At 44.2% G+C, this 24,286-nt stretch overlaps 1 protein-coding gene across 1 annotated transcript in view; it reads right to left on the reverse strand.

The window, feature by feature from the left end:
• The window catches only part of LOC120927415 (amine oxidase [flavin-containing] A-like), a 186,959-nt gene that overhangs the window by 126,648 nt on the left and 36,025 nt on the right, over positions 1 to 24,286 (reverse strand). The window lies entirely within an intron of this gene.

Here is a 24,286-nt window from a genome sequence, read left to right on the forward strand (position 1 = left end):
TCTGAGTGGACCAATAACTATAAGTGATGTGCCTGAGCTCAAGCTTTTTGATTTGAATGCTTTTATTAAAACATAAGGAATGATAGACATATGTATGATTTAGTTTTTTCATTTTTTTTTTGCACCTCCTTTTTTTAAAAAGCTCTGCAAAATGTATAGGAATCTGACATTTCCTGGATCCTACTGTCTTCTGGCTTTTCCTGAAGCTGTTGTTGCTCTTGCTGTATGTGTTTGAACCATTTGCCGATAGAATAAATTAATGTTTTACAAGCAGTAAATAAACCTTTAAAACAAGTCTTCAATTACCTCTGTAGCTGCAGACACTGTGGAGTAATTAATTCTTAAAGTTTTGAGGTGACGCACTCTAGGGCTACATGCACATGGATGTTTTGGCCCACGTGTGTCAAATCCTGGCGTTTTTAGGCACCGCAAAGGCACTGGTGCAGTGTCTACCCCTACTGCCAGTAGCCTGTCACAGGCTGGAAAATAAGGTGGCTGGATGCTGTACTGATTGATACTTGAAGAAGAGCTCCGGTCTCCCACCAAAAAATTAAAAGTCATCAGCTACAAATACTGTAGCTGCTGATTTTTAATATAAGGAAACGTACCTGTCCAGGGATCCAGCGCTGTCCTCACCTGTGCTGATTCTTCAATTGGCTTCGGGTCCGGGTGCCAACTTTTTAAGTAGGGAAAACCACAAGGCTTCATTGCCCGGTTTGCCACTGCACATGCACGAGCTGTGCTGCGCTATGTGAAGGGTCCCACGGTCTTCTGGAACCTGTGATGTGTTCCTGAAGGCTGCAGGGAAAGGAAAGGGGGGTTGCTTAATGTCCGATTAGATCGCCGTGGCGCTCTGTCCGGAAGTGGGACAGTTCCCCCCTACCCCCAAAAAAATTAGCATTTCTGCATTTGGGGCATACAACCTTGTATAGATATGACCCTTAACGCAAATGCTGCTGCATATTTCAGCCTATCATAGGTTTGTATGAGGCCTTATTTTCTCTCAGTAGCTCAGCTCCCCACTACCATCTGTGAGTTGGCAGGGCAAAAAGGGGGGGAAAGAAACGTGACTTCTCTGCTTCGATTGTGATTTTAGAGATTGCTTCATAGTGACTGTAACTACAAAGGTACGTGGTTTGTTTTACTTGAAGCATTTCTTGTAACTAATAGGATATTAGAGAGAGCCAACAACATTTCTGAATTGGAAATGTTACTATCAAACACAGATTTCTTAAAGCGGAGGTCCACCCGATTTTTTTTAAAAAGCCAGCAGCTACAAATACTGCAGCTGCTGACTTTTAAAAAATGGACACTTACCTGTCCAGCATGCCCGCAATGTCAGCAGGCGAGGCTGAGCAATCGCTCGGTCCTCGGGTGCCTTGCGGCATCACTGCCCAATTCACTACTGCGCAGTAGCATCATCAGAATACTTTGCTGACATAACCCTGTATAACCCACCATAGCATTGACATAGACATGAAGGTAAAATTCTTGGCTGATAGATGATACTTTTACCTGTAACGCTTTATATTCTCTTCCTAAATGTTTTGGTGGAAATCAATAACACAGCTAATCTAAAATAAATCTAAAATTATTTTAAGGGATGGATTCAGAATCAGAACTTCCTGTAAATAAATATACTAAAGTATTGTTTCTGAGTGGACCAATAACTATAAGTGATGTGCCTGAGCTCAAGCTTTTTGATTTGAATGCTTTTATTAAAACATAAGGAATGATAGACATATGTATGATTTAGTTTTTTCATTTTTTTTTTGCACCTCCTTTTTTTAAAAAGCTCTGCAAAATGTATAGGAATCTGACATTTCCTGGATCCTACTGTCTTCTGGCTTTTCCTGAAGCTGTTGTTGCTCTTGCTGTATGTGTTTGAACCATTTGCCGATAGAATAAATTAATGTTTTACAAGCAGTAAATAAACCTTTAAAACAAGTCTTCAATTACCTCTGTAGCTGCAGACACTGTGGAGTAATTAATTCTTAAAGTTTTGAGGTGACGCACTCTAGGGCTACATGCACATGGATGTTTTGGCCCACGTGTGTCAAATCCTGGCGTTTTTAGGCACCGCAAAGGCACTGGTGCAGTGTCTACCCCTACTGCCAGTAGCCTGTCACAGGCTGGAAAATAAGGTGGCTGGATGCTGTACTGATTGATACTTGAAGAAGAGCTCCGGTCTCCCACCAAAAAATTAAAAGTCATCAGCTACAAATACTGTAGCTGCTGATTTTTAATATAAGGAAACGTACCTGTCCAGGGATCCAGCGCTGTCCTCACCTGTGCTGATTCTTCAATTGGCTTCGGGTCCGGGTGCCAACTTTTTAAGTAGGGAAAACCACAAGGCTTCATTGCCGGTTTGCCACTGCACATGCACGAGCTGTGCTGCGCTATGTGAAGGGTCCCACGGTCTTCTGGAACCTGTGATGTGTTCCTGAAGGCTGCAGGGAAAGGAAAGGGGGGTTGCTTAATGTCCGATTAGATCGCCGTGGCGCTCTGTCCGGAAGTGGGACAGTTCCCCCCTACCCCCAAAAAAATTAGCATTTCTGCATTTGGGGCATACAACCTTGTATAGATATGACCCTTAACGCAAATGCTGCTGCATATTTCAGCCTATCATAGGTTTGTATGAGGCCTTATTTTCTCTCAGTAGCTCAGCTCCCCACTACCATCTGTGAGTTGGCAGGGCAAAAAGGGGGGGAAAGAAACGTGACTTCTCTGCTTCGATTGTGATTTTAGAGATTGCTTCATAGTGACTGTAACTACAAAGGTACGTGGTTTGTTTTACTTGAAGCATTTCTTGTAACTAATAGGATATTAGAGAGAGCCAACAACATTTCTGAATTGGAAATGTTACTATCAAACACAGATTTCTTAAAGCGGAGGTCCACCCGATTTTTTTTAAAAAGCCAGCAGCTACAAATACTGCAGCTGCTGACTTTTAAAAAATGGACACTTACCTGTCCAGCATGCCCGCAATGTCAGCAGGCGAGGCTGAGCAATCGCTCGGTCCTCGGGTGCCTTGCGGCATCACTGCCCAATTCACTACTGCGCATGCGCGAGTATCGCGGCGCGCCGTCACTGGTCCCCGCTCTCTCCTGGGAACAGTGTATACAGGTATCTGTACCCCCTGAAAGGTGCCAAATGTGACACCAGAGGGGGTGGGATCAAAAAAGCGGAGGTTCACTTTTCGTGTGAACCTCCGCTTTAACTTGTAGAGCCACTAAAAAAGCAGGCTCCGATTATTCCATTGTGAATGTAAAAAAAGAAACAAGAATGCCAACACACTCTAGGGTTGCCACCTCATCCCTTTAAACCTGAACACATATTAATTACACAGGTTCTGAGGCTAATTTAATGCAGATAAGGCACCAAGTTAGTTTAATTACCACCTTAATCAGCCACAGAACCTGTGTAATAATATGTGTTTGGTTGTAAAAGGATGAGGTGGCAACACTAAACTCCAATATTGCAAGTAGTAAAAAGCTTGCTGTGTCTAGGGGTGCCAGAAATAAATGTTCTTATACTTGAGAAATACTTTTCCTTTTTCTTGCTCCAGGGTAAGTAATAATATAAAATTAAATGTAAAGTATGTGGCCATCTTTGAACTGCTTGGAATGCCTATACATGGCTAAATGTATTACTTCTACTGGTACACAAGTTATATTGTTATAATGTAACATTCCAAAAATCTCAGAACATATTCAGTACTTCTTAGAAAAGGCTGTTCACTCACAATCCCCAGGCAATCTAACAGAGCTGGAGCTGACAAACCTAAATGGGGGAGATTGCAAAATCCAGATATGCAAAACTAATAGAGATCTATCCACACAGACACAGACTCAAGGCTGCTATTCTTGCCAAAAGTGCATCTGCTGAAAACTAGTTTGAAGAAGTGTATACTTATACAGCCAGTTAGTTTGTGTTATTTTTGTTGTAATTAAAGGGGTTGTAAAGGCAGAAGTTTTTTTTTTTAAATCTTAATGCATTATATGCATTAAGATAAAAAAAACTTCTGTGTGCAGCAGACACCCTCACTCTCCCCCCCCCCCCCAATACTTACCTGAGGCCATCTCGATCCAGCGATGTTGAATGAGAGACTCAGCTGTACGGGGCTCTCCCTCCTGATTGGCTAAGACAGCAGCGGGTCCCTAGTCAATCAAACTAGCCAATTCAGGATGTCTGAATGGACACACGGAGCTACAGCTTGGCTTGGGTGCCCCCATAGTGGGCACACTCGACAGGAGCGAGGGGCCAGAGCGCTGGCGAGGGACACGAGAAGAGGAGGATCTGGGCTGCTATGTGCAAAAACCACTTCACAGAGCAGGTAAGTATAACATGTTTGTTATTTAAAAAAAAAAAACTTTGGCATTAAAGATAGTATTTCCAGTGGCCTAATTACCAGGGTCGCAATAGTCACACTTGCGATGGGGCCCTGGCTTTCCGCCGCTGTCGGGGGCCCCTGCAGGGTTGTTAATCGCACGGCTCTGAGCTGACAGCATCTATCTCATGGATCAGCACAGAGCCTGAATTGACAGTTCTATCTCCCCCTCCATCCTCTCTCGCACAGGATGAGACAGGACAAAGCCGATCTGCTCCCCCTTCTCCTCTCCTGTGTGTGCTCCGCAGGAAGTGTGAGCTTGTTAGCCTCGCACCTGACTGCCCGCTCAGAAAGCAGACATCACTGATGAGTACTGATAAGAGGCATTGATGAGCTCTGATAATAGGCACCAATAGGAGGCACTGATGAGCTCTGATAGGAAGCAATGATGGGCACCAATAGGAGACATTGATGGGCTCTGACAGGAAGCATTGGTGGGAACTGATAGAAGGCACTGATAGGAGGCATTGATGGGCACTGATAGGAGGGATTGGTGAGCACCAATAGGAGAAATTGATGGGCACTGATAGGAGGCACTAATGGGAAAAGATAGGCTGCATTGATGAGCACTAATGAGCAGCACTGAAAAGAGGCACTGATAGGTGACATTGATGGACACTGATAGGTTGCACTGTGGGTCATTGATGAGAACTGATACGCAGAAGTCATAGGCTGCATTGATGAGCACAGGTGGGCACTGAGCACTGATAGATACTGATAGGTGGCATCGATGAGCACTGATGGGCAGCATTGATGAGCACTAATAGATGGCACTGATGGATGCTGTTAGGCGGTATTCATGAGCAATGCTAGGTGGTGCTGATTGATGGACACTAATAGGCAGCATTGGATTAGCAATGATAGGTAACACTTGTAGGAGGAATCGATGGGCACTGGTAGGCAGCACTGATAGGTGGCATTGATAAGCAGGGATAGTGTCAGGAAAGGTTCCATCCGCTGGTAATATATATCATTTGGCATGCAGTACTGAGGTCCACCAGCAGGTGTCTCCTGGCAGTTTTGAACTGTCAGGGGAACTTCTCCCTGCTGGTGTTATGTCATCCTTGGGCCACAGTACTGGCGTCCACCAGCGGATGGATCCTGGCAGTGTGGAGCAGACAGCACCTTTTGCGCTCATGTGTTACTTGAGGCCAATTACAGGCATTCCTATAAATACTCGGCAAGTGCAAACATACCTTGCCCTGGTATCGTCCTCATGCCCTGATCTGTCCCTGCTGCCTGATTATCTGAACCTGTTCCTGAAATCTGCTACCTGAGTTCCTGATCCTGTCTCCCTGTCCTGACCATCCATCCTCTCCATGTCCTGTGTTGTGATTTAGGTATAAATTTATCTGTAGAGTCAGTGAGAAACAGGTCGAATTCTAAGCGGGTTCTTTCAAACTTAGCTTTAGTAAAAGGGGAGGAAGAATTTTGGAATGCATCGTGACAAAGATTAAAGTAATTTTCATATTTTTGGTGAAGGAGCTTACGCTCGCGTTTGAGAAATGATGCTTGCTGGATAAGTGTATCTCGAATTACAGGTTTATGGGCTTCCCAAAGAGAGGGGAAATATCTGCAGAAGTATTATTAAGTCACTGAGAGTCATTGAGAGCATGTTTAATATCTAGACAATGGGACGGGTGAGTTAGAATGGAATCATTACCGCACCAAGATGAATCCTGGGATCTCGGGATAGGGGAGGGGATGGTAGTACAAACTGCACTATAATCGGACCAAGTAAAGGGCATAATAACTGATAATAGGATCTCTGGGGCCATGTCAACACTTAGGAAGATATGATCAATCCTAGAAAACTATTTGTGTGGAGTAATATGTAAAGCGTTTACAAGCTGGATTGAGCTCACGCCAAGAGTTTAACATGTTATTTTTATGTATCTGATACAGTCCCAGTATGTGATGATATAAGGTGCTTGTGTTCTAATGATGTATCAATGTGCAGATGTGCTCAGACTGGGTGCCCCACATGAATGTGCACTCACCCCTAGATGTTGACCACCTATCTCTAGTATGGTCTCTCAAGCGTGTGGGGATACCCCTATGGAAGTCTGTTGAATGACGTCTCAGGCCCCATACACACGACCGGATCTATCCGCTGGGATTTATCCGCGGATCAGTTCCAGCGGATAGATCCGGTCGTGTGTAGGCCCTAGCGGACAATTTTCGGCGGATAAAAAAATCCAGCCGACGGATTCCCAGCGGATACAAATTTTGTAGCATGCTACAAAATCTATCCGCTGGAATCCAGTCCAGCGGACTGATCCGGTCGTCTGTACAGACTCACCGGATCAGTCCGTCCGCTGCCATCCCTTGCATGCGTCGTAATGATTCAACGCATGCGTGGAAGTATTTACCTTCCAACGTCGCACACGTCGCCGCGTCATCGTCGCAGCGATGTCGCGACACGTGACCGCGGATGTTTTCCGCACGGATTTTGATCTGATGGTGTGTACAAGCCGTCGGATCAAAATCCGGAGGAGGAATGTCCGCTGGAAACGGTCCGGCGGACCGTTTCCAGCGGATAACCCCTCGTCTGTACAAGGCCTTATGCAGAAAAAAACTCATATAGATGGATTTTCATTTTTTTTGCACCTCCTTTTTTTAAAAGCTCTGCAAAATGAGTAGGAATCTGACATTTCCTGGATCCTACTGTCTTCTGGCTTTTCCTGAAGCTGTTGTTGCTCTTGCTGTATGTGTTTGAACCATTTGCCGATAGAATGAATTAATGTTTTACAAGCAGTAAATAAACCTTTAAAACAAGTCTTCAATTACCCCTGTAGCTGCAGACACTGTGGAGTAATTAATTCTTAAAGTTTTGAGGTGAAGCACTCTAGGGCTACATGCACATGGATGTTTTGGCCCACGTGTGTTCTCATATACTTGTGTTTTTAGGCACTGCAAAGGCACTGGTGCAGTGTCTACCCCTACTGCCAGTAGCCTGTCACAGGCTGAAATATAAGGTGGCTGGATGCTGTACTGAGTGATACTTGAAGAAGAGCTCCGGTCTCCTACCAAAAAATTTTAAGTCATCAGCTACAAATACTGTAGCTGCTGACTTTTAATATAAGGAAACGTACCTGTCCAGGGATCCAGCGCTGTCCTCACCTGTGCTGATTCCTCAATTGGCTTCGGTCCGGGTGCCAACTTTTTAAGTAGGGAAAACCACAAGGCTTCATTGCCGGTTTCCCACTGCACATGCGAGAGCTGTGTTGCGCTATTTGAAGGGTCCCATGGTCTTCTGGAACCTGTGATGTGTTCCTGAACGCTGCAGGGAAAGGGGGGTTGCCGAATGTCTTATTAGTTCGCCGAGGCTCTCTGTCCGAAAGTGGGACAGTTCCCCCCTATCCCCGAAAAAAATTGCATTTCTGCATTTGGGGCATACAACCTTGTATAGATATGACCCTTAACGCAAATGCTGCTGCATATTTCAGCCTATCATAGGTTTGTATGAGGCCTTATTTTCTCTCAGTAGCTCAGCTCCCCACTACCATCTGTGAGTTGGCAGGGCAAAAAGGGGGGAAAGAAACGTGACTTCTCTGCTTCGATTGTGATTTTAGAGATTGCTTCATAGTGACTGTAACTACAAAGGTAAGTGGTTTGTTTTACTTGAAGCATTTCTTGCAACTATTAGGATATTAGAGAGAGCCAACAATATTTCTGAATTGGAAATGTTACTATCAAACACAGATTTCTTAAAGTGGAGGTCCACCCGTTTTATTTTTAAAAAGCCAGCAGCTACAAATACTGCAGCTGCTGACTTTTAAAAAATGGACACTTACCTGTCCAGCGCACCCGCAATGTCAGCAGACGAGGCTGAGCAATCGCTCGGTCCTCGGGTGCCTTGCGGCATCACTGCCCAATTCACTACTGCGCATGCGCGAGTATCGCGGCGCGCAGTCACTGGTCCCCGCTCTCTCCTGGGAACAGTGTTTCCCAGGTGACAGCGTGGGAGGGGGGGGGTGACGTGAAGGGGCAGGACTCCCCTTTTATACAGGTATCTGCACCCCCTGAAAGGTGCCAAATGTGACACCAGAGGGGGTGGGATCCAAAAAGCGGAGGTTCACTTTTCGTGTGAATCTCCGCTTTAACTTGTAGAGCCACTAAAAAAGCAGGCTCCCATTATTCCATTGTGAATGTAAAAAAAGAAACAAGAATGCCAACACACTCTAGGGTTGCCACCTCATCCCTTTAAACTCGAACACATATTAATTACACAGGTTCTGAGGCTAATTTAATGCAGATAAGGCACCAAGTTAGTTTAATTACCAACTTAATCAGCCACAGAACCTGTGTAATAATATGTGTTTGGTTGTAAAAGGATGATGTGGCAACACTAAACTCCAATATTGCAAGTAGTAAAAAGCTTGCTAAGTCTAGGGGTGCCAGAAATAAATGTTCTTATACTTTCTTGTAAGTAATAATATAAAATTTAATGTAAAGTATGTGGCCATCTTTAAAATGCTTGGGATGCCTATACATGGCTAAAGGTATTACTTCTAGTTCTACTGGTACACAAGTTATATTGTTATAATGTAACATTCCAAAACTCTCAGAACATATTCAGTACTTCTTAGAAAAGGCTGTTCACTCACAATCCCCAGGCAACCTAACAGAGCTGGAGCTGACATACCTGAATGGGGGAGATTGCAAAATCCAGATATGCAAAACTAATATAGATCTATCCACACAGACATTGTATTAGGGTGTGCACCCCAAATGTATTAAAACATGGACAGTGTTAGTAGAGCAGTGGACTTGTCAGTAGGGCAGTGGATGGTGTCAATAGCTTTTTATTTATTTTTAATAAGCCCTATTATGAGGCAGGGGGAACAATCAGCAGGGGGAATCTGCTCCACAAGGGGTGATTAGGGTGTGCCTAGGCACACCCGGCACGCCCCCTGCGCACACCTATGCACACAGACTCTAGGCTGCTATTCTTGCCAAAAGTGCATCTGCTGAATACTAGTTTGAAGAAGTGTATACTTATACAGCTAGTTAGTTTGTGTAAATTTTGTTGTAATTAAAGGGGTTTTAAAAGCAGAAGTTTTTTTATTTTTTTTATCTTAATGCATTATATGCATTAAGATAAAAAAAACTTCTGTGTGCAGCAGCCACCCTTACTCCCCCCCCCCCCAATACTTACCTGAGACCATCTCGATCCAGCGATGTTGAATAAGAGACTCAGCTGTACGGGGCTCTCCCTCCTGATTGGCTAAGACAGCAGTGGGGTGTTATTGGTTGCTAGTCAATCAAACTAGCCAATTCAGGATGTCTGAATGGACACACGGAGCTGCAGCTTGGCTTGGGTGCCCCCATAGTGGGGGCACACTCGACAGGAGCGAGGGGCCGGAGCGCTGGCAAGGGACACGAGAAGAGGAGGATCTGGGCTGCTATGTGCAAAAACCACTTCACAGAGCAGGTAAGTATAACATGTTTGTTATTTAAAAAAAAAAAAAAACTTTGGCATTAAAGATAGTATTTCCAGTGGCCGAATTACCAGGGTCACAATAGTCGCACTTGCGATTGGGCCCTGGCTTTCCGCCACTGTCGGGGGCCCCTGCCCCCGCACGGCTCTGAGCTGACAGCATCTATCTCATTGATCAGCACAGAGCCAGAATTGACCGTTCTAACTCCCCCTCCATCCTCTCTCGCACAGGATGAGACAGGACAAAGCCGATCTGCTCCCCCTTCTCACCTCCCTCCCCTCTCCTGTGTGTGCTCCGCAGGAAGTGTGAGTTGTTAGCCTCGCACCTGACTGCCCGCTCAGAAAGCAGACGTCACTGATGAGTACTGATAAGAGGCATTGATGAGCTCTGATAATAGGCACCAATAGGAGGCACTGATGAGCTCTGATAGGAAGCAATGATGGGCACCAATAGGAGACATTGATGGAGGAATTGGTGAACACTGATAGGAGAAATTGATGGGCACTAATGGGAAAAGATAGGCTGCATTGATGAGTACTAATAGGCAGCACTGAAAAGAGGCACTAATGAGCACTGATAGGTGACATTGATGGACACTGATAGGTTGCACTGTGGGTCATTGATGAGAACTGATACGCAGAAGTCATAGGCTGCATTGATGAGCACTGGTGGGCACTGATAGATACTGATAGGTGGCATCGATGAGCACTGATGGGCAGCATTGATGAGCACTAATAAATGGCACTGATGGATGCTGTTAGGCGGTATTCATGAGCACTGCTAGGTGGTGCTGATTGATGGAAACTAATAGGCAGCATTGGATTAGCAATGATAGGTAACACTTGTGGAAGGAATCGATGGGCACTGATAGGCAGCACTGATAGGTGGCATTGATAAGCAGGGATAGTGTCAGGAAAGGTTCCATCCGCTGGTAATATATATCATTTGGCATGCAGTACTGAGGTCCACCAGCAGGTGTCTCCTGGCAGTTTTGAACTGTCAGGGGAACTTCTCCCTGCAGTTGTTATGTCATCCTTGGGCCGCAGAGCCAGTGTCAGCATTCCAGCCTGAAGAGCTAGAGCCTGCGTTCTGGCCTGAGGTTGTGGTGCCTGTTTCCTGGCCTGAAGTTGTGGTGCACGTTTCTCGGTCTGAGGTTGTGGTGCCCGTTTCCCGGCCTGAGGTTGTGGTGCCCATTTCCCGGCTTGAGGTTGTGGTGCCCGTTTCCTGGCCTGCAGAGCCTCTATCTGCTGCCCAGCCTGATGACCTGGAGCCTGCTGCCCAGCTTGATGACCCGGAGCCTGCTGGGGATCGCAGCCATATTTGCTCTTTAGGGGTCATACGCAAGGGAGCCTTCTCCAGAACAGGGTATGCACAGAAGCACATTTTTGTACGCAAGAGATCCTTGTGCTCCATACGACCACCCATAGACATCAATAGTTGCAGGTGGCTGTACACAAAAGTACATGCCTTCGGGACCTTACTCCTGTGCACATACATCACTTTGCACAAGCAGACTTAGCTGTGTACAGCACACTGCAAGCATTCATGTCTAGGGCAGCTGTAAATAACACAAGGAAATACCAGGTGCAAAAAATACGATAGCGTGCTTATCTTGTACAAATGCAACAATGTACATGACCTCTTACGCATATGATTGTTTGCTGCTTTGCGTTACAAACAAATGGTTGTGCTTTAATGCTCCTTCTTACAAAATAAGTCTTGCTCAATTTCCTTTAATTATTGAGAGGCGTGCCAATTTTTGATTTACTTCAAATAACAGCAACTACAGCAAAGAAGGGGAAGGCTTGAGTATACAAGATCTGGGAATAATGGTTGCATGACCTTGCTTTATTCCCAAAGGTGAAAAGGAGGCTGGCAAGATAATTAACTTGGAAACATATTTTCAGAGCTGAATGCACTGACTAGTAGAAGTTAGGCCTCTTACAAATTGGATATGGCGCAGCACTTATATTGCAGATACCTGCAACCAGAAGCCCAGGTGTTTGCAGACAGCTGAGGCCAGTAAGCCTGTACGTAAATGACAGGCTCACAGGACCAACGGTTATTTACCGCTGTAAGTATTTATCTGCACATCAACCAGTTACATATGGTTAGGGACAGATGATTGTTCCTAAATGCAGACAGATTGCCTCCAGGACCGAATATCTGTCCCTAACCATGTGTAACTGCTTGATGTAAGGATATACAGTAAAACATTGGTTTGAGAGTAACCTGGTTTGAGAGTGTTTTGCAAGACAAGCAAAATTTCTAAATACATTTTGACTTGATATACAAGCAATGTCTTGATATACAAGTAGCGTCATGTCACAACTGAGTATAAAAGAAAAGAGAGGCACTTGGGTGTATGATTACATTTAATGAAGGTACAACATATAGCAAGATACTGTTACACTTAGGCCGCATTCACACCTGAGCGTAGCGTTTTCGGTCGTTTTTTCCGGTGTTTTGTCGCACGTTTTGTCGTGCGTTTGCATACAGCGTTCTCCGACGTTTTATAACTTTGTCGTTTTTTATTTTAGCCAATAGGGAAAAGTATCATCTTTTTCATCACTTGTTGCTTTTTTGTAGATTTTTTTTATCTTCTTCCTGGGTGAATGTTCTATTTCACAGAACAGATTAAAGCGACAAAACGCCCGTAGAAACGCTCGTTGTCGCGCTAGACGCTTGAATCGAGCGTTTTCATTAGTTTCTATGGGAATACAAATGTTCAAAAACGCCCAAATCTGCCCGATTCGCGCGATTGTTTAAGCTTCAGGCGTTCAGTTTCAGGCGTTTTTGGAGTGGAGATGTAAACCATCTCCATAGAGAATAATGTATTTTTCCCCTCTAGCGTTTTATAGCTTCAGGCTACAAAACGCTCAGGTGTGAATGCAGCCTTAGAGGCGCCTCTCTTCTCTTTTATACTCTGTAGCTCCTGCTGGATTTTGCTTCTAATCCCCTTGTGGAAGCTTACATTTGTGGATGATCATTTTATGGTTACACAACCTATCACATTGCTATAATCTTTTTATAGGGACTATAAACTGAAAGGGTATGTAAAGGTAATTTTTTTTAACCACTTAAGACCCGGACCAAAATGCAGCTAAAGGTCCTTGCCCCTTTTTGCGATTCGGCACTGCGTCGTTTTAACTAACAATTGCGCGGTCGTGCAACGTGGCTCCCAAACAAAATTGGCGTCCTTTTTTTCCCACCAATAGAGCTTTCATTTAGTGGTATTTGATCACCTCTGCGGTTTTTATTTTTTGCGCTATAAACAAAAATAGATCGACAATTTTGAAAAAAAATCAATATTTTTTACTTTTTGCTATAATAAATATCCCCCAAAAATATATAAAAAAAACTTTTTTTTCCCTCAGTTTAGGCCGATACGTATTCTTCTACCTATTTTTGGTAAAAAAAAATCGCAATAGGCATTTATCGGTTGGTTTGCGTAAAATTTATAGCGTTTACAAAATAGGGGATAGTTTTATTGCATTTTTATTAATCATTTTTTTTTACTACTAATGGCGGCGATCAGCAATTTTTTTCGTGACTGCGACATTATGGCGGACAATTTTGACAAATTTTTGGGACCATTGTCATTTTCACAGCAACAAATGCATTGTTTATTGTGAAAATGACAATTGCAGTTTGGGAGTTAACCACAGGGGGAGCTGATGGGGTTATGTGTGACCTCAAGTGTGTTTACAACTGTAGGGGGGTGTGGCTGTAGGTGTGACGTCATCAATTGTGTCCCCCTATAAAAGGGATCACACGATCGAAGACCCGCCACAGTGAAGAACGGGGAAGCCGTGTTTACACACGGCTCTCCCCGTTCTTCAGCTCCGGGGACCGATCGCGTGACTCCAGCGGCGATTGGGCCTGCAAGTCCCATGGTCATGGAGCTTCGAACCGGGTTGGCGGGAGCGTGCCGCGGGTGCGCACCCGCGACCCCACGGCTGGGCTTAAAGGACAATGTACATATACGTTCATGTGCCCAGCCGTGCCATTCTGCCGACGTATATCGGCGTGAAGGGTTTCTTAAGTGGTTAAAAAACAAACATATTATACTTACCTTTACTGTGCAGCTCGTTTTGCACAGAGTGGGCCCCAGACCTGGTCTTCTGGGGTCCCTCGGCGGCTGTCTTGGCTCCCCCTCCCAAGAACTCATCACCTTCATGCAAGCTCGCATGGGGATGAGTTGTTGCGGGCGCGCTCCCGTGATACAGCCGGCGGCCATAGCCGCTCACTGTATCACTCGGCCCGCCCCCCGGCACACCGTGTCATTGGATATGATTGACAGCAGCGCGAGCCAATGGATGTGCTGCTTTCAATCAACCAATGAATGACCCGAGAAGCCTGCGTGCTCACGGCGCAGGACTTTCGAAGGGTCAGGTAAGTATACCGGGGATCGGGAGGGGGGGGCGCTATTCCGCGGATGTTTTTTCACCTTAATGCATAGAATGCATTAAGGTGAAAAAAACTTTTACCTTTGCAACCCCTTGAAGGAATTATGAATAAATGGTTGTGGAACAAATCATCTGAGTTTACATTATTTCTTATTGGGAAATTTGCTTTGATATACAAGTGCTTTGGATTACAAGCATGTTTCTGGAACAAATTATGCTCGCAAACCAAGGTTTTACTGTATGCAGATTTATGCTTACAGAGGTAGACAGTCGTGGTGCCTGTCATTGACTTGCACAGGATTACTGGTCGCGGTTATCTGACGTCCTATCTTGCCCACAAATAGAGCCTTTTTTTTGTGGTATTTGATCACTTCTGCAACTTTTATTTTTTGCACTATAAACAAAAAAGGGCCGACAATTTTTTTTTTGTTTTACTTTCTGCTATATTACATATCAAACAAAATATATAAAAAAACTAATTCATTCATCGGTTAAGGGCTCTTTCACATGGGCGGCCCGTTCAGGTCCGCATGCCAGTCTTTTAGGCGGACCTGAACCTGAACGGGCGCTCTGTGCGCCTCTATGGAGCCGCGGATGTCAGCGGTGACATGCCCGCTGACATCAGACCCGCTCCGATCCGCCAAAGGAAAAAAAAACTACTTTTCCATTCGTCTGGCGGATTGGATCGGGTGAACACGGACAGACGGTCCATGTTCATCCGATCCCCCCATAGGGGAGAGCGGAGAATAGACAGGGCGGTCCCTGCACAGTGTGCGGGGACTGCCTGTCATCCGCCGGCTCAGCGGGGATCAACGGAGCGATCCCCGCTGAGCAAGCGGAGGTTCACGGGGCGGATCATTACTGATCCGCCCCGTGTAAAAGGGGCCTAAGCCTGATAGAATTTCTTCTACATATTTTTGGTAAAAAAAAAAATCGCAATAGGCGTATATTGATTGGTTTGCGCAAAAGTTATAGCGTCTACAAACTATGGGATAGATTTAGAGACTTTTATTTCTTTTTTATTATTTTTACTGCCAATTTCGGCGATCTGCGATTTTTAGTGGGACTTCGACATTGTGGCGGACAAATCTGATCCCAAACATTGATCAATGCTATAAAAATGCACCGATCAATGTAAAAATGACACTGGCAAGGAAGGGGTTAACATTAGGGGGCGATCGAGGGATTAAGTGTGTTCCCTATGTGTGTTCTAACTGTAGGGGGGATGGGCTTACTGGAACATGACAGAGATCACTGGGAACAGTAGATCTCTGTTATGTCAACTGGCAGAATGGGGAATCACCTTGTTTACATAGGCCCCTCTTCAACCCGATTACAGATCGCAGGCAGACATAGAGCCTGCGGGTCCCTCGGGCACGCTCCTGCGGCGCGCGCACACTATCCTCCTTGCATGGACTGATGTACAGGTACGTCGGTTCACGTAGGAGAGCCAACCTGTCGCAGTATATCTAGTGGTTAATCTGTTGGCTTCACAGAGGAAGGGGCGGAGAGGCTGCAGTTACAGTGTGAGAGAGCTGACTGGAGAGAAGGTACAGCAGAAGAACTGTGTTGAGCAGACAAGCTGCGTGCTGAGCATCTTCCCTGACACATATTTTATCTCATTTGTAGGGAAAGCTTTTCCGAAGTTACACAAGCTGATAACAGAAGAACAGAGCACCAGAGAGAAACCACACTTAGAGCTTTGGAGAGAGATAAGTAAACACTGCAGATACAGTATCCCACAAAAGTGAGTACATCCCTCAAATTTTTGTAAATATTTTATTATCTCTTTTCATGTGACAACACTGAAGAAATGACACTTCTACAAAGTAGCAAGTGTACAGCTTGTATAACAGTGTAAATTTGCTGTCCCCTCAAAATAACTCAACATACAGCCATTAATGTCTAAACCGCTGGCAACAAAAGTGAGTACACCCTTTAGTGAAAATGTACAAATTGGGCCCAATTAGTCATTTTCCCTCCTCAGTTTCATGTGACTTATTAGTGTTACAATGTCTCAGATGTGAATGAGGAACAGGTGTGTTAAATTTGGTGTTATCGCTCTCACTCTCTCATTCTGGTCACTGGAAGTTCAACATGACACCTCATGGCAAAGAACTCTCTAAGGTTTTTTAAAAAAGAATTGTTGCTCTACATAAAGATGGCCTAGGCTATAAAAAGATTGCCAAGACCCTGAAACTGAGGTGCAGCACAGTGGCCAAGACCATACAGGTTCCACTCAGAACAGGCCTTGCCCCTTTGATAGACCTGTGTTTTTGCTTGGCCCTCTGGCTGTTTTAAAGGGGTTGTAAAGTCAGAAGGTTTTATATCTTAATCGGTTCTATGCATTAAAGCGGTGGTTCACCCTGCAGAACAACATTTCAGCATAAAATCCGGCATAGTAGCGCGAGCTACACTATGCCAGTCTTAATTTTTTTATCCCCGTACTCACTGTTATATCGTACATAGACGATTCCGTCTGCCGCGGGGAATGGGCGTTCCTAGCAAGAGGGAGGGTGATTGACGGCCGGCTCTGGCACGTCACGCTCCCGGAAGACAGCCGGAGTAGGTCTCGGTTCTTCACGGCGCCTGCGCACAGGCTATGCGCAGGCGCCGTGAAGAGCCAAGCCTATTTCGGCTATTTCCGGAGAAGCGTGACGTGCCAGGGCCGGCCGTCAATCACCTTCCCTCTCCATAGGAACGCCCATTCCCCGGAATCTTCTATGTACGATATAACAGTGAGTACGGGGATAAAAAAATACAGACAGGCATACTGTAGCTCGCGCTACTATGCCGAATGTAATGCTTTTTTATATAGGGTGAACCCCCGCTTTAAGATAAAAAGCCTTCTGTGTGCAGCAGCCCCTCTCGGCCCCCTAATACGTATTGGAGCCCCATCTCTGTCCAGTGATGTCTACAGCCGTTGTCTCCGATGTCTCAGCTGTCCGGGACTCTCCCTCCTGATTGGCTGAGACACAGAAGCTGCACCATTGGCTCTCGCCGCTGTCAATCAAAGTCAGTTAGCCAATCAAGAGATAAAGGGGGTGGAGCTGAACCACAGTTCTGTGTCTAAATGAATACACAAAGCTGCAGGTCAGCTTGAGTGACCCCAGCTGCTTGCTGTGGGGGCATTCAACAGGAGGGAGGGGCCAGGAGCTCCAGCCAGGGACACGAGAAGACGAGGATCCAGGCTACTCTGTGTAAATCCACTGCAACAGAGCAGGTTAGTATAACATGTTTGTTATATTTATAGAAAAATGTATGAAAGCACTCCTTAGTTGTCTATGCCTTTTACCTTTAGACTTTGTGTTTGCTGTTATCATCTCAGCACTGTGGTTTATAGTTCTAACAACATCCAGTGTGAGTTCTAGTGGTTGGCGTGAGTCAAAAAGCAGATACTGTGTAGTATTGGATTGTCGAAAATAACTATTGTAAAATAGGGGGTGTAATGGCGCTTACCAATAAGAATAAACAATAAAATATACAAACGCACAGCAATGTGTGAAATATGACCAGTGTATCCGATTAAACGTGTTCCACTCCTATTTCCTTATTTCCCACCAAACATCAACAACCATAATGTGCGGGATGGAGATTGTGAATATAATGGACTCCAAAAATAGATGACTAAAATTTTTTTTTTCCAGTCAATGACCAAATAATATATGTGAAAAAATATTTGCAATAATAATGTGATAAAATCCAGTGCAAACAATAAATAATTAATAAATAAAGTGAAAAAAATACCATCAATTAGATGAATAAAAAAACACCTTAAAAATGATGTTAATAGAAAAAATGTCAATATGTGCACTATATTGTGTTGAGAAAAAGAATAGTGTTCAAACAATTAGTGTTCACAAAAAATATATAATATGTGCTTCAATAAAATCTCCAAAGTGCACGGTGCTCCATAAAAGTCCAAAATATCAAGGTGCATGATTGAATATTTCCCCAAAGGTGCAATAGTGCTTGAACAAAGATGATACTGCAATCCACCGCACAATCATTCAGTGTAGTTGTGCAGATCTTATTAAAGGAAATTCTAGCCTCTCACCTTAAGACAGGCTAGATATAGCCTATAATGATGTCAGTATAGCCCAGCAGGTTCAGTTGTGGATGTCTATCTCCAGGTCAGCTCAGCTCACTCCAGTCATCCAACCACAGATTTCCCAGAACGCTCACAAACTGGCACTCAACAGAAGCACAAGGGGATCCCCATAGTGTAGTAGGCAATAATGCGTTTAATAAAAATAATAGTACACTCACATTAAGATTCGCTGTGATCAGCATGCAATTGATGACAGAAAAAATAGCAGCAGCAGTTTCTCCGCTCTCGGCCGCGAGCGGAGATGACGTCTCCCCCTGACGCGTTGCGTGACAGATCGACGTCACTTAATCATATTTTTTTGCTATTTTTTCTGTCATCAATTGCATGCTGATCACAGCGAATCTTAAATGTGAGTGTACTATTATTTTTATTAAACACATTATTGCCTACTACACTATGGGGATCCCCTTGTGCTTCTGTTGAGTGCCAGTTTGTGAGCGTTCTGGGAAATCCGTGGTTGGATGACTGGAGTGAGCTGAGCTGACCTGGAGATAGACATCCACAACTGAACCTGCTGGGCTATACTGACATCATTATAGGCTATATCTAGCCTGTCTTAAGGTGAGAGGCTAGAATTTCCTTTAATAAGATCTGCACAACTACACTGAATGATCGTGCGGTGGATTGCAGTATCATCTTTGTTCAAGCACTATTGCACCTTTGGGGAAATATTCAATCAAGCACCTTGATATTTTGGACTTTTATGGAGCACCGTGCACTTTGGAGATTTTATTGAAGCACATATTATATATTTTTTGTGAACACTAATTGTTTGAACACTATTCTTTTTCTCAACACAATATAGTGCACATATTGACATTTTTTCTATTAACATAATTTTTTAAGGTGTTTTTTTATTCATCTAATTGATGGTATTTTTTTCACTTTATTTATTTATTAATTATTTATTGTTTGCACTGGATTTTATCACGTTATTATTGCAAATATTTTTTCACATATATTATTTGGTCATTGACTGGAAAAAAAAAATTTTAGTCATCTATTTTTGGAGTCCATTATATTCACAATCTCCATCCCGCACATCATGGTTGTTGATGTTTGGTGGGATATAAGAAAATAGGAGTGGAACACGTTTAATCGGATACACTGGTCATATTTCACACATTGCTGTGCGTTTGTATATTTTATCGTTTATTCTTATTGGTAAGCGCCATTACACCCCCTATTTTACAATTGATCTTCGGTGTGTGAGCATCTTTTGGTAGTGGCTGCTGCTTTTTATAGGATGCATTAAGGTGAAAAAACATGAACCTTCACAGCCCCTTTAAAGCTGTTTATAACTCAAAAACAAAAATGTATTAAACTGCAGCATACCAGGTCTAATGCCGCGTACACACCATCACTTTATGTGATGAAAAAAAAACGACGTTTTTAACCACTTAAGCCCCGGACCAATATGCAGCCTAAAGACCCAAGGTGTTTTTACAGTTCGGGACTGCGTCGCTTTAACAGACAATTGCGCGGTCGTGCGACGTGGCTCCCAAACAAAATTGGCGTCCTTTTTTCCCCACAAATAGAGCTTTCTTTTGGTGGTATTTGATCACATCTGCGGTTTTTAGTTTTTGCGCTATAAACAAAAATAGAGCGACAATTTTGAAAAAAAAGCAATATTTTTTACTTTTTGCTGTAATAAATATCCCCCAAAAACATATATAAAAACATTTTTTTTCCTCAGTTTAGGCCGATACGTATTCTTCTACCTATTTTTAGTAAAAAAAATCGCAATAAGCGTTTATCGATTGGTTTGCGCAAAATGTATAGTGTTTACAAAATAGGGGATAGTTTTATTGCATTTTTATTTTTTATTTTTTTTTTACTACTAATGGCGGCGATCAGCAATTTTTTTCGTGACTGCGACATTATGGCGGACACTTCGGACAATTTTGACACATTTTTGGGACCATTGTCATTTTCACCGCAAAAAATGCATTTAAATTGCATTCTTTATTGTGAAAATGACAGTTGCAGTTTGGGAGTTAACCACAGGTGGCGCTGTAGGAGTTAGGGTGCACCTAGTATGTGTTTACAACTGTTTGGGGGTGTGGCTGTAGGAATGACGTCATCGATCGTGTCTTCCCTATAAAGGGAATGACGCGATCGATGCGCCGCCATAGTGAAGGACGGGGAAGCCGTGTTTACACACGGCTCTCCTCGTTCTTCAGCTCCGGGGAGCGATCGCGACGGAGCGGCTATAAACAAATAGCCACGCCGTGGTCCCGGATCGCTCCCCGAGCGGACCCGACCTCCGCATGTAGCGGGGGGGGGTCCCGATCGGACCCCCCACCCGCTAATAGGCGAGGACGTACCTATACGCCCATGTGCCTGTACGTGCCATATTGTGGACGTATATGTACATGGGGTGGTCCTTAAGTGGTTAAAAACGTCACTTTAAATGACCGTGTGTGGGGGAAACGTTGTTTTATGTCTTGTGAAAAACGACAAAAAAAAATTGAAGCATGCTTCAATTTTATGTGTCGTTTTTCAAAACGTCGTTTTTTACTTCACAGAAATTGACCGTGTGTAGCAAAAAACGATGTTTAAAACAACGTTTTTACACCCGCGCATGCCCAGAAGCTAGTTATGAAGCAAGTTTCAATGGAAAAACGTGGTGAATGTAACCTCGCTTTGCTAGAGCATTGTGAAAAAACGATGGTGTGTAGACAACATCGTTTTTAAAAATTGAAGTTTCAAAAACGTTGTTTTTTACTTCACAGAAAATGTCGTTTTTTTTCATCACATAAAGTGATGGTGTGTACGCGGCATTAGATTTGGTGGCCACATTCGTTTTCTACTTCATGGCACCTGGTGATCCAGCCAACACATATAAGTACTGGCAAATTGCAATATATTGCATTTTTGGTTTTGGGTTAAATAACGCTGTAACTGATGCTGCTATAATTGGTTTGCCTATATCTAGGCTTTTTTTATCTAGGCTTCATGGCCTCCTAGTAGCAATAGATAGCCAGCTGTTGTAACAAAACCAGCATTTTTGCAAAAAGGCCCAACCATTATCAAACAATGCTGTTTAATCAGACTGGCTGTTGAAACAAATTCTCAGGTTATGCTAGAAACAGGGTATGTTAGCAAACAATAATGAGCACTTTAATTAGACTGATACTGGCAATAATTGCATCTTTATCTCTAACAAGTGGTAAACACGCTATACAGTAGGTGTATGGCACTACCTGCCATTCTAACAAGAGACATACACGCTTTTCAATTACCCTTACCTTTTACACACAACACATCAAATATCAACCAGTGTTTGTGTGGTGTTTTTATATGTAGTATTTTCTTGGTCAGAGATAGTAATGTGCTAGATGTTCAAATGAACATATGGGGCCCTCGCAAGCAGTTTGCATGCTGCAGAGCGCCCCATATTGTAGGGTGACCAGACATCCCCAGTTTCAGGGGACAGTCCCCTGATTGAGGACACTGTCCCCGGACCAAGTCTGTCCCTGGTTTTGTCCCCAGATTGGATTTAATAGGGGGCAGGGGCAATTTCAAAGACAATCAGTGCAGAATTAAAATAAAAAAATTAGAATTACATACCCCCGCTCCGCCGTGCCTACTAGCTTAGGGGGGTTGTATTTTTCCCCATTATCTGTGCCTCTTTCTGATGATCATGTGCTGGTCGGAGTGGAGAGAATATTTGTTCAGTTTCGGGCGCATGCCCATTCAGCTTTGCTCGCATGTTCTAAATCCTGGCCAGCCACCTGCCTATCTCCTTGCCTTCCCTGGCGGAGTGATCTTCCTCCGCTTCCCACCCAGTAGTAACCGGGGCCAGAAGAGTAAGACTTGAGAGGCTGTGAAGCGGGCGGCGACGGGCAGAGAGTCGCTGATTGTTGCCATTACTAGTAAGGAAAAAATATGTCCCCGGATTTCATTTTAAAAATCTGGTCACCTTACCATATTGCATTGCGAGATCGCAGTGCATTGAAGGCTTCTAAATGGCCAAATAATGCACCTAACCTGTATGCTTTGGCCAATCTCAGTGTAATGGGATGTTTGGTGCCTTTGGCCAATCACGGCTCAGGGGCTTAATCCCCGCCCCCCCCCCCCCCCCCTATATAAGGCTGCTTACACAGCAGCCATGTATAGTGTGAATTTAGAGAGAGATTAGACAGGTTGGTTCTTGGATTGAGCATGCAGTCGATATAGTATATATAGTACAATGAATAGTATATAGTGCAGTCAGTGTAGTATATATAATACAGTGAAAAGTATATGGTGCAGTCAGTGTCGTATATATATAATACAGTGCAGAGTATATAGTGCAGGTAGTGTAGTATCTATAATACAATGCAGAGCATATAATATAGTCAGTGTAGTATATATAATACAGTGCAGAGTATAAAGTACAGTCAGTGTAGTAAATTTAACGCAGTGCAAAGTATATAGGGCAGTGCAGCGTATATAATACAGTGTATAGAAGTTGTTAAGGGGAACCCTATGACAGAATTAATAAACAAAACGGTGTGGGGTCCCCTTCGGGTATGGTATCGATTTTAAGGGGAACGCCACACCAATGTTTTTTTAAACAGTGTAGGCCCCCCACAATACATACCAGGCCCTTTGGGTCTGGCATAGATTTTAAGGGGAAAGGGGGGGGGGGTGCTTGCCTTCAACATGGGGAGGGTGCAATGGAGTGCTTGTTAAAGGGGGCTTCCAGCTTCCGATATGCCCCCTGCCCGCAGACCCAACAACCACCGGCAAAGGTTGTCGGGAAGAGACCCTTGTCCCCATCAACATTTTGAGGGCATGTGGCCTGGTACAGTTCAGGAGGGGTCATTCGCTTGTCCCCCCCCCTTTCCTGACCTGCCAAGCTGCATGCTCAGTATGGATTGGGGGGGGGGGGGCACATAAAAAAAAAATTCAGTTTATTTCATTTATATTGCTGGGAGCCGACAATACATTCAAGCAACGAGCAAGTTTAAATTACATTTTTTCCTTTAGAAATTTCATTATTGCTGCGGCATGTTTTATACATTATACAGATGTGCCACTTTACAGGCAGAATAAGGGGACTCCCCAGGCACAATATTTAAAGGAATATTTCACTTTTATTGTTTCACTTTAAGCTTATAAATCACTGCTCCTTTAAAAATTATAATTTTGAAAACCTTTTTTTTTGCATTGATACATGTCCCCCAGGGCAGTACCCGGGTCCCCAAACACTTTTTATGGCAATAACTGGCATGTAAGCCTTTAAAATTAGGACTTTTTATTTTTCATGTTCGTGTCCTATGGACTTTAATAGGGTTTGCTTGTTCGCTAGAACTTTTTGCCTGTTTGAGGTGGTGTTCTGCCAGCCGCATCTTTGAAGCGCTCCTATAGCGGCCCTGCCCATTGAAATCAATGGGGTAGCACCTCCATAACGCCTGCAAAACGCAGCAAGGTGCCGGTTTTAACCCTTTTTTGGCCGCTAGCAGAGGTTAAAATCTCCCCGCTAGTGCCCGAAAATCGGGGCAAATGCGACGGTAAAATGCCGCTAAAAATATCGGCTCTTTACCGGCAGCGCACCAAGCACCTCAGTGTGAAAGTACCCTAAAAAAAAGTCCTGCCAGCCACATCTTTGAGGCGCGGTAGGGGCGGTAAAAATAGCGCTCCTATAACGCCCCTGCACATTGAAATCTATAGGGTAGCGCCTCCAACCCGCCCGCAAAACCCTGCAAAGCAGCGTTTTTGCGAGCCGGTTTAACTCTTTTTCGGCCACTAGCAGAGGTTAAAATCTCCCCGCTAGAGCTCGAAAATCGCAGCAAACACGACAGTAAAACACAGCTAAAAATAGTGGCACTTTACTGCCAGCGCATCAAGCGCCTCAGTGTGAAAGTACTGTAAGGGGTTAGCTCGGTAGCGGGGTGTGTGACCTCCTGAGTGGGTTCACTACACACTGAATTATACAGAGAGG

Source organism: Rana temporaria, chromosome 2, assembly GCF_905171775.1.
Source record: "Rana temporaria chromosome 2, aRanTem1.1, whole genome shotgun sequence".
NCBI classification, from domain to species: domain Eukaryota; kingdom Metazoa; phylum Chordata; class Amphibia; order Anura; family Ranidae; genus Rana; species Rana temporaria.